The sequence below is a fragment of the Delphinapterus leucas genome, chromosome 5, assembly GCF_059928025.1.
Source record: "Delphinapterus leucas isolate spDelLeu-1000000601 "Yukka" chromosome 5, BTC_Dleu_Yukka2, whole genome shotgun sequence".
In the NCBI taxonomy this organism is placed as follows: domain Eukaryota; kingdom Metazoa; phylum Chordata; class Mammalia; order Artiodactyla; family Monodontidae; genus Delphinapterus; species Delphinapterus leucas.
The window spans coordinates 107,418,986-107,431,275 of record NC_143133.1 but is presented as its reverse complement, the minus strand read 5'-3'; the positions used below and the strand labels follow the sequence as shown (position 1 = coordinate 107,431,275).

The 12,290-nt window shown below is 37.1% G+C and overlaps 1 protein-coding gene and 1 pseudogene across 4 annotated transcripts in view; both read right to left on the bottom strand.

Annotated features, from left to right (window-relative positions):
* LRBA (LPS responsive beige-like anchor protein) overlaps positions 1 to 12,290 on the bottom strand; it is a 748,688-nt gene that overhangs the window by 438,171 nt on the left and 298,227 nt on the right. The window lies entirely within an intron of this gene.
* Positions 1 to 12,290, bottom strand: part of LOC149749216 (large ribosomal subunit protein eL31 pseudogene) — a 68,084-nt pseudogene that overhangs the window by 37,571 nt on the left and 18,223 nt on the right.

Genomic DNA, 12,290 nt, shown 5'->3' with positions numbered 1-12,290 from the left:
CGAGCCGCGGCTAAAAGCGCGGACCCCAGAGACGGGTATGAGACGCTAAGGCTGCTGCTGCCGCCACCAAGAAGCCTGTGTGCGAGCACAGGTCACTATCCACACCCCCCTTTCAGGGAGCCTGTGCAGCCCACCACTGGCAGGGTCCCGGAACCCAGGGTCAACTACTCCGGGAGAACGCACAGCACGCCTCAGTGGTGCAACGTCACGGCGGCCTCTGCCGGCACAGGCCCGCCCCGCACGCTGTGCCCCTCCCTCCCCCCCGGCCTAAGTGAGCCAGAGTCCCTGAATCAGCGGCTCCTTTAACCCCGTGCTGTCTGGGTGAAGAACAGACGCCCGCCCCCGACCTACACGCAGAGGCGGGGCCAAATCCAAAGCTGAGCCCCTGGGAGCTGTGAGAACAAAGAAGAGAAAGGGAGATCTCTCCCAACAGCCTCAGAAGCAGCGGATTAAAGCTCCACAATCAACTTGATGAACTCTGCATCTGTGGAATACATGAATAGACAACAAATCATCCCAAATTAAGGAAGTGGACTTGAGAGCAAGATTATTTTTTCCCCTTTACCTCTTTTTGTGAGCGTGTATGTGTATGCTTCTGTGTGAGATTTTGTCTGTATAGCTTTGCTTCCACCATTTGTCCTAGGGTTCTATCCATCCATTTTTTTGTTTTAATTTTTTTCTTTTTTTCTCTTAATTATTTTTTTATTTTAATAACTTTATTATATTTTATCTTTATTTTATTTTACTTTATATCCTTTCTTTTTCTCCTTCCTTCCCTCCTTCCTTCCTTCCTCCCTCCCTCCTATCTTTCTTTCTTTCTCTCTTTCTACTTCCACTAATTCTTTCTTTCTACTTTTTCTCCCTTTTATTCTGAGCTCTGTGGATGAAAGGCTCTTGTTGCAGCAGCCAGCAGTCAGTGCTGTGCCTCTGAGGAGGAAGAGCCAACTTCAGGACACTGGTCCACAAGAGACCTCCCAGCTCCACATAATATCAAACGGTGAAAATCTCCCAGAGATCTCCATCTCAACACCAGCACCCAGCTTCAATCAACGACCAGCAAGCTACAGTGCTGGACATCCTATGCCAAACAACTACCAAGACAGTAACACAACGCCACCCATTAGCAGAGAGGCTGCCTAAAATCATAATAAGGCCACAGACACCCCAAAACACACCACCAGACGTGGACCTGCCCACCAGAAAGACAAGATCCAGCCTCATCCACCAGAGCACAGGCCCTAGTCCCCTCCACCAGGAAGCCTGCACAACCCACTGAAACAACCTTAGTCACTGGGGACAGACAACAAAAACAACAGGAACTACGAACCTGCAGCCTGCAAAAAGGACATCACAAACACAGTAAGATAAGCAAAATGAGAAGACAGAAAAACACACAGCAGATAAAGGAGCAAGATAAAAACCCACCAGACCTAACAAATGAAGAGGAAATAGGCAGTCTACCTGAAAAAGAACTCAGAATAATGATAGCAAAGATGATCCAAAATCTTGGAAATAGAATAGACAAAATGCAAGAAACATTTAACAAGGACCTAGAAGAACTAAAGATGAAACAAATGATGAACAACACAATAAATGAAATTAAAAATACTCTAGATGGGATCAATAGCAGAATAACTGAGGCAGAAGAACGGATAAGTTACCTGGAAGATAAAATAGTGGAAATAACTACTGCAGAGCAGAATAAAGAAAAAAGAATGAAAAGAATTGAGGGCAGTCTCAGAGACCTCTGGGACAACATCAAACACACCAACATTCGAATTATAGGGGTTCCAGTAGAAGAAGAGAAAAAGAAAGGGACTGAGAAAATATTTGCAGAGATTATAGTTGAAAACTTCCCTAATATGGGAAAGGAAATAGTTAATCAAGTCCAGGAAGAACAGAGAGTCCCATACAGGATAAATCCATGGAGAAATATGCCAAGACACATATTAATCAAACTCAAAAATTAAATACAAAGAAAACATATTAAAAGCAGCAAGGGAAAAACAACAACACACAAGGGAATCCCCATAAGGTTAACAGCTGATCTGTCAGCAGAAACTCTGCAAGCCACAAGGGACTGGCAGGACATATTTAAAGTGATAAAGGAGAAAAACCTGCAACCAAGATTACTCTACCCAGCAAGGATCTCATTCAGATTTGATGGAGAAATTAAAACCTTTACAGACAAGCAAAAGCTGAGAGAGTTCAGCACCACCAAACCAGCTTTACAACAAATGCTAAAGGAACATCTCTAGGCAAGAAACACACGAGAAGGAAAAGACCTACAATAACGAACCCAAAACAATTAAGAAAATGGGAATAGGAACATACATATTGATAATTACCTTAAATGTTAATGTGCTAAATGCTCCCACCAAAAGACACAGATTGGCTGAATGGATACAAAAATAAGACGCATATATTTGCTGTCTACAGGAGACCCACTTCAGACCTAGAGACACATAAAGATTGAAAGTAAGGGGATGGAAAAAGATATTCCATGCAAATGGGAACCAAAAGAAAGCTGGAGTAGCAATTCTCACATCAGACAAAACAGACTTTAAAATAAAGACTATTAGAAGAGACAAAGAAGGACACTACATAATGATCAAGGGATCGATCCAAGAAGAAGATATAACAATTGTAAATATTTATGCAGCCAACATAGGAGCACCTCAATACATAAGGCAAATACTAACAGCCATAAAAGGGGAAATCGACAGTAACACATTCATAGTAGGGGACTTTAACACCCCACTTTCTCCAATGGACAGATCATCCAAAATGAAAAAAGTAAGGAGACACAAGCTTTAAATGATACATTAAACAAGACAGACTTAATTGATATTTATAGGACATTCCATTCAAAAACAACAGAATACACATTTTTCTCAAGTGCTCATGGAACATTCTCTAGGATAGATCATACCTTGGGTCACAAATCAAGCCTTGGTAAATTTAAGAAAATTGAAATTGTATCAAGTATTTTTTCTGACCACAACGCTATGAGACTAGATATCAATTACAGGAAAAGATCTGTAAAAAATACAAACACATGGAGGCTAAACAATACACTACTTAATAACAAAGTGATCATTGAAGAAATCAAAGAGGAAATCAAAAAATACCTAGAAACAAATGACAATGGAGACAGGATGACCCAAAATCTATGGGATGCAGCAAAAGCAGTTCTAAGAGGGAAGTTTATAGCAATACAATCCTACCTCAAGAAACAGGAAACATCTCGAATTAACAACCTAACCTTGCACCTCAAGCAATTAGAGAAAGAAGAACAAAAAAACCCCAAAGTTAGCAGAAGGAAAGAAATCATATAAATCAGGTCAGAAATAAATGAAAAAGAAATGAAGGAAACAATAGCAAAGATCAATAAAACTAAAAGTTGGTTCTTTGAGAAGATAAACAAAATTGATAAACCATTAGCCAGACTCATCAAGAAAAAAGGGAGACGACTCAAATCAATAGAATTAGAAATGAAAAAGGAGAAGTAACAACTGACACTGCAGAAATAAAAAAGATCATGAGAGATTACTACAAGCAACTCTATGCCAATAAAATGGACAACCTGGAAGAAATGGACAAATTCTTAGAAATGCACAACCTGCCAAGACTGAATCAGGAAGAAATAGAAAATATGAACAGACCAATTACAAGCACTGAAATTGAAACTGTGATTAAAAATCTTCCAACAAACAAAAGCCCAGGATGGCTTCACAAGCGAATTCTATCAAACATTTAGAGAAGAGCTAACACCTATCCTTCTCAAACTCTTCCAAAATATAGCAGGGGGAGGAACACTCCCAAACTCATTCTACGAGGCCACCATCACCCTGATACCAAAACCAGACAAGGATGTCACAAAGAAAGAAAACTACAGGCCAGTATCACTGATAAACATAGATGCAAAAATCCTCAACAACATACTAGCAAACAGAATCCAACAGCACGTTAAACGGATCATACACCATGATCAAGTGGGATTTATTCCAAGAATGCAAGGATTCTTCAATATACGCAAATCAATCAACGTGATACACCATATTAACAAATTGAAGGAGAAAAACCATATGATCATCTCAATAGATGCAGAGAAAGCTTTCAACAAAATTCAACACCCATTTACGATAAAAACCCTGCAGAAAGTAGGCATAGAGGGAACTTTCCTCAACATAATAAAGGCCATATACGACAAACCCACAGCCAACATCGTCCTCAATGGTGAAAAACTGAAAGCATTTCCACTAAGATCAGGAACAAGACAAGGTTGCCCACTGTCACCACTCTTATTCAACATAGTTTTCGAAGTTTTAGCCACAGCAATCAGAGAAGGAAAGGAAATAAAAGGTATCCAAATCAGAAAAGAAGAAGTAAAGCTGTCACTGTTTGCAGATGACATGATAGTATACATAGAGAATCCTAAAGATGCTACCAGAAAACTACTAGAGCTAATCAATGAATTTGGTAAAGTAGGATACAAAATTAATTCACAGAAATCTCTAGCATTCCTATACACTAATGATGAAATATCTGAAAGTGAAATCAAGAAAGCACTCCCATTTACCACTGCAACAAAAAGAATAAAATATCTAGGAATAAACCTACCTAAGGAGACAAAAGACCTGTATGCAGAAAATTATAAGACACTGATGAAAGAAATCAAAGATGATACAAATAGATGGAGAGATATACCATGTTCTTGCATTGGAAGAATCAACATTGTGAAAGTGACTCTACTACCCAAAGCAATCTACAGATTCAATGAAATCCCTATCAAACTACCACTGGTATTTTTCACAGAACTAGAACAAAAAATTTCACAAGTATGGAAACACAAAAGACCCCGAATAGCCAAAGCAATCTTGAGAACAAAAAACGGAGCTGGAGGAATCAGGCTCCTGCACTTAAGAGTATACTACAAAGCTACAGTAATCAAGACAGTATGGTACTGGCACAAAAACAGAAAGATAGATCAATGGAACAGGATAGAAAGCCCAGAGATAAACCCATGCACATATGGTCACCTTATCTTTGATAAAGGAGTCAGGAATGTACAGTGGAGAAAGGACAGTCTCTTCAATAAGCGGTGCTGGGAAAACTGGACAGGTACATGTGAAAGTATGAGATTAGATCACTCCCTAACACCATACACAAAAATAAGCTCAAAATGGATTAAAGACCTAAATGTAAGGCCAGAAACTATCAAGCTCTTAGAGGAAAACATAGGCAGAACACTCTATGACATAAATCACAGCCAGATCCTTTTTGACCCACCTCCTAGAGAAATGGAAATAAAAACAAAAATAAACAAATGGGTCATAATGAAACTTCAAAGCTTTTGCATAGCAAAGGAAACCATAAACAAGACCAAAAGACAACCCTCACAATGGGACAAAATATTTGCAAATGAAGCAACTGACAAAGGATTAATCTCCAAAATTTACAAGCAGCTCAAAACAAAAAACCAAACAACCAAAAAAAAACAAAAACAAAAACGAAACAACCTAATCCAAAAATGGGCAGAAGACCTAAATAGACATTTCTCCAAAGAAGATATACAGATTGCCAACAAACACATGAAAGAATGCTCAACGTCATTAATCATTAGAGAAATGTAAATCAAAACTACAATGGGATATCATCTCACACCAGTCAGAATGGCCATCATCAAAAAATCTAGAAACAATAAATGCTGGAGAGGGTGTGGAGAAAAGGGAACCCTCTTGCACTGCTGGTGGGAATGTAAATTGATACAGCCACTGTGGAGAACAGTACGGAGGTTCCTTAAAAAACTACAAATAGAACTACCATATGACCCAGCAATCTCACTACTGGACATATACCCTGAGAAAACCATAATTCAAAAAGAGTCATGTATCAAAATGTTCATTGCATCTCTATTTACAGTAGTCCGGAGATGGAAACAACCTAAGTGTCCGTCATCGGATGGATGGATAAAGAAGATGTGGCACATATATACAATGGAATATTACTCAGCCATAAAAAGAAACAAAATTGAGCTATTTGTGATGAGGTGGATCGACCTAGAGTCTGTCATACAGAGTGAAGTAAGTCAGAAAGAGAAAGACAAATACCGTATGCTAACACATATATATGGAATTTAAGAATAAAAAATGTCATGAAGAACGTAGGGGTAAGACAGGAATAAAGACACAGACCTACTAGAGAATGGACTTGAGGATACTGGGAGGGGGAAGGGTCAGCTGTGACAAAGCGAGAGAGAGGCATGGACATATATACACTACCAAACGTAAGGTAGATAGCTAGTGGGAAGCAGCCGCATAGCACAGGGAGATCAGCTCAGTGCTTTGTGACCGGCTGGAGGGGTGGGATAGGGAGGGTGTGAGGGAGGGAGACGCAAGAGGGAAGAGATATGGGAACATATGTATACGTATAACTGATTCACTTTGTTATAAAGCAGAAACTAACACACCATTGTAAAGCAACTATACTCCATTAAAGATGTAAAAAAAAAAAAAAGTAAGTTCTAAGAGATCACGTATTTATGTCATTTTTGGAAATTCTTTTATTCTCAGGCCCAGAACAGTGTCTTGTACACAGCCAACGCTCAATAAATATCTCTTAAGCAAGTGAATATATAGATACTCTGACAGAAGAAAGAGATCAACATGTTGTAAGAGTTGTAAGATTAGTGTGATTAATGCAAAATAACATGGGGAGAGTAGCAGAAGATGAAATGGGAAAAAAGTAGAAGTCAGATCACGCAGGGCCTCAAAAGCTATGATAAGTGCTTTGGAATTTTTTTAAAAAACATGTGATAGAAAACCACTGAAATGTTATGTAAAGAAGGAGACGGTATGACCCCGTTCATGTTTTAGGATCATTTGGACTGATACGTAGAAAACATATGAGAATGGAGTAAGATTAAAAATAGGAGGCTGTTGCTGTCCTGCAGATGAAAGATGGTAGTCTAAGCTAAAGAGAGAGAAATGATACAAGTACATAATTTCAAGACAAATTATAAAGACTGAACTTCAGGATGTTTGAATGCACAGCAGAGAGGAGGGCAAGAATTCAAGGATGACTCTCAGCTTTCTGATTTGGTAGGTTGGTAGGAAAGGAAAATCAAGAGCCCTTTTAAAACATATTAAGTATGATGTAATAAGATAATAGCAGCTCGTGTATAATTGAGTGTTTACTATATGCTAGACATTGTTCTTGATGTTCTACATGGATCTCATTTAACTCTCACAACTCTGTTATAATCCTCACTTCACAAATGAGGGACTCAAGAACGGAGAAGTTATGAAGGTTAAAATACTGAGTATTAGAGTCCATATCAAAACCTTGGCTATTTGAATCTAGAGATCAAGCTCGTAAAACTCAGGCTACATAGTACCGTGATGTTTGTGAAAAATCCAAGTGGATATGTAAAATAAGGTTAAATAAATAAGTCTGGCACTCAGAAAAGGAACTTGGACCACAGACATAAATACCAAAATTACCAGACTAAACATAGTATTTAAGAAGTATGAAAACAGGTTACATTACTTAGCAATGGAACACAGACACGTAAGAGAAGGCTTAGGATAAAGTCCCAAGGAACTTCCCCATTTAAAGGCTACACAGAGAAAAGAAGCTACAAAAACTATTGAGAACGAGTCCAGACAGCAGAGAGCAGTCAACAGCATTACATACTGAGATGAAGTTTACTAAAATAAAAACAAAAAGAGGTAAATACTGGTTTTGATTACACTGAGGTCATTGGTAATCCCAGGAAGTTTCAAGGGAATAGTGGTGGTAGTAGAAGCCTGATTGCCAAGAAGCCAAAAAGTCATGAGGAAGCTCAGAGGAAAGAGAGAGAATATATGTCGAAAAACAATGTAAAGCTTGACAACTAGACTGAAAGAAAAACAGGAGGAAGGAAAGTAAAGTCAAGAGAAGGTTCTGAGTTTGTTTTTAGTTTATTTAAAGATGGAATATATTATAACATGCTCCTGTTCTTTCCTAGGGGAAAAGGAAGCTTGATTACGGAAAGAGAGAAGTGAAATAAAGTCTTGAGAAGTGGGAGTGAGGAAGGGCCCCAAAAAACAGCCAAACAGATTTGCCACTGAAAAAGGTGGTGCTCTCTGATGCCAGAGAAATTAACACAAAAATATATATATTGATTAGCTTGGTGATGGACAGACAGTGTTCATTCCACTCTGATGAAATCTACTTTTCCAATAAATGAGTTAAGGGCTTTGGCTGACAATATGGGTAGAGTGGGGCACTTGGTTTTGAGGAGGGGGAAAAAGTATGAATGAAATAACTTACTTGGGGTATGGGAATTAAAGCCTCCCAAAGAAACCTAATAGGATGACTGGAAATTACTAAATGCCTAAAGTTTGAAAGCGTGAATGTAATGGTAAATGAATTAGTTCAACGGAGTACTTGCCAAAGGATGCTATAACACTCAGTTGTTAAGATGCCTTGGTACTCTTCTTATCCACTATATCGGTGGCTCAATAAGAGTGACACATCAATTACTATGAATCAGCTAAAAACATCCAAATATAACTCAAATATCCAAACATATCTTATCTAGGCACTAAATCTGTATTTCCGAATTGCTATCAGATATGTCCATCTGCAGCATCCCAAAAACCAAACCCTCAATATGTTCTAAACTACTCTTCTCAATTTTCCATCCAACATGTTCTTTCCCCTAATTTCCTAATCAGGAGGATTATAGTATCTAGCAACTCAGCAAAATAAACTCTTTTAAGCCTTTTGCAATACTCAATAGGTGCAAATACTAAAAAATATTTTTAAAAATAATTAGGGTGAAATTCACATAAATTAGCCACTTTAAACTGCACAATTCAGTGGCATTAAGTACATTAACAATGTTGTACAACCACCACATATATCTAGTTCCAAAACATTTCCATCACTCCAAAGTCAACCGTTTATCCATTTAGCAGTTTCTCCCCATTCTCTACTCCCCAACCAATGGCAACCACCAATCTGCATTCTGTCTTTATGGAGTTATCTATTCTGAATATTTCATATAAATGATATATACAATATATTTTTCTGTCTTTGGCTTCTTGCATTTAGCATTAAAATTTGAGGATCATGTTTACTGTAGAATGTATCAACTCTTTACTCCTTTTTTATTACTGCATAATATTCCATTTTATGCACATACCACAATTTATATATCTACTCATCCACTGATGGACATTTTGGCTGTTTCCACCTTTTGGCTATTGTGAATAGTGCTGCTATGAAAATGCATTGTATTAGTCAGGGTTCTCCAGAGGAACAGAACCAGTAAGATATAGAGACATATATATAAGAGGATATTTATTAAAGCCATTGTTTCATGGGATCAAGAAGTACCACAATCCACCATTTGAAAGCTGGAGAACCAGGAAAACTGGTGGTGTAATTCAGCCCAGGAACTGAGGGGCTAATGGCATAAGTCCCTGTCTTAGTCTGAAAGCCTGAGAACCAGGAGTACCAATGTCCAAGGTCAGGAGAAGATAAATGTCTCAGCTAAATTAGAGAGAATGAATTCACTCTTCCTCCACCTTTCTGCACTATTCATGCCCTCAATGGATTGGATGATACCCATTGGCACTGATCTTCTTTATTCACTCTATTATTCAAATGCTAATCTCTTCTGGAAACACCCTCACAGACACACCCAGAGGTAATATTTTAAACAGCTATCTGGGCATCCTACTCAAGATGACACACATGATAAACTACACATGCATGCACATGTACTTGTCTGAGTAACTATTTTCAGTTCTTTCGGATATGGCACTAGGAGTGGAATTGCTAGGTCACATGGTAATTCTTTTATATTTATGAGGAACTACTAAACTGTTTCCACAGCATCTATACCATTTTACATTCCACCAACAGTGTATAAAGGTTCTAATATCTCCATATCGTTGCCAACATTTGTTATTCCCTATCTGTTTTATTTTAGCTTGTCCCTAATGACTAATGCTGAACACCTTTTCATGGGTTTGTGGGCCATTTGTATATCCTTGGAGAAAAGTCCATTTAAGTTCTTTGCTCATTTTTCATTTGGGTTGTTTAGTTTTTTGTTGTTGAGTTGAGAGAAATCTTAACATCTGGATAATAGACCCTTTTATGAGATACAGATTTGCAAGTATTTTCTCCCATTCTATAGGTAATTTTTTTACATTCTTGATAATGTCCTTTGATACACAGAGTTTTTAAATTTCATGACATCCAATTATCCATTTTTTCTTTTCTTCTTTCGCTTTTGGTGTCATATCTAAGAATCCGTTTCTACATACACAGTCATGAAGAGTTACCACTATATTATCTTCTAAGAGTTTATGATTTCACTCTTATGTTTAGGTCACTGATCTATTTTGAGTCAATTTGTATATATGGTATGAGGTTAAGGATCAACTTTATTCTTTTGCATGTGGATATCCAGTTATGTCTGCACAATTTGCTTTAGAGACTTATTCTTTTCTCATTGAACTACCTTGTCACCCTTGTCAAAAGTCAACTGGCCTTATATGAACAAATTTATTTTTGGATTTGAAATTCTATTATTCTCTTATACGTGTCTGTAATAGTGCCAGTACCATGATTATTACAGCTTTGTAGTAAATATTAAAATCAGGAAGTTTGAGTGCTCCTGATTTTGTTCTTTTTTTTCTTTGAAGACTGTTTAGGCTACTCAGGGCCACTTGCGATTCCAAATGAATTTCAGTAATAAACAATTTTTAAAATAATTTTTTAAATCACCATTTACTTTTAGATGCAATTTTTCATTCTCAAATTAAAACTTTCATCTAGTGTATTATATTCAATGGTCTAATACTCTGCTGAAAACAAGGAACAATCAAAGATAATTACCAGTTAAAACAACAACACCTGTATTGTTGCCGCTCCTCTATCTGATGCCTTATCAATGTATTATGTCAGCAAATTGTATTTTAGAATGTAATATAAATGAAGAATAAAACAGCACAACAGATTTGGGGAATTAGGCTGGTAATTATTTTAACTTGCCTAATCAACCATACACCATACATCCATTTGTAAAATCAAATTCTCAATAAAGGACCTGAAATATTAACAGTTTGAATACTACAATTCTAAGTAAGTCCACAGGTTAAGATTATACCAGGACCTTTATTGGCTGTTCACATATGAACTCATTAATATTTTAAATAATGACCATTTGAGACATCTAAAAATAGTAAGCTATAGGTAGATGCTCATAATTTATTACAAGGAACTACTTTACCTATGAAAAGTGCTTTCTCCAGTAATGGAGAATAATGGGCCTTGAATTATAAGCATGATACACTCTGAAGACAGATATGTGGCTCAGTAGTATCAGTAAACACCTTCTCAAACTACCTATATCAAAAAATATCCCTCACACAAATATAATTGTAAAGTACTGTTAAAAAAAGAGACACAAGATTTCTTATGTTTAAAATTATTCTGCTATATTATAACCAAAAGATTCATTAAATCCTATGGCAATTAGCCCAACTTATAGTTCTGTGTAACTGCTTATACCTGTACTTAAAGAATACAGGTGGCTGAAATTATACATCATTACAAATAACCTAGTCTGACATTCTAAGAAAAAAAACTATAAATACGTATAAATTACTAGAAGCAAGTCACTTAGGGCAATCACATATCTGATATACATCACATTGATATTTAGTTTAAAATTAAAATTTTAGATTCATATTTAGAATAAGAAAGTAAACCACTCACAGTACATAACTGCCAAACCCAGACTATAAAATGGCACTTTAAAAGAAGTAAAACTATGTGGATGTCCCACATTTTACACATGAAGAAACACAAATGAACAGGAAAGGCCAACAAATTTTTAAGCAGCTGGAAGTGCTAAATTTAATTACTGAAGAGAAATCATGCAGAGAAGCTAGCTGCCAAACAGGATTTACAATAAATGCAGGAAGTCATGTAAAAGTACCAAAAAATTTTCAATATCCACTGATGATCATAAATCTAGATTTAAAGAATGTATAGATAATATATATGATCCCCAAAACTCTATGGCATGAGAATATAATTGAAACTAAGCAGGACCTGTGGGGCTTCTGGGCACAGAAGGCTTTACCTGTCCCAGCTTCCTTGTCTGTAAGGAACAGACTCCAGTCTCCATGACCTTCCCTGAGTTCAAAGTGCAGATTCAAACAGTTGCTAATCAGGGAAGTGAGGGGATGCAGAGACAAGGGAGGAGCAGCCAAGAAACAACAGTG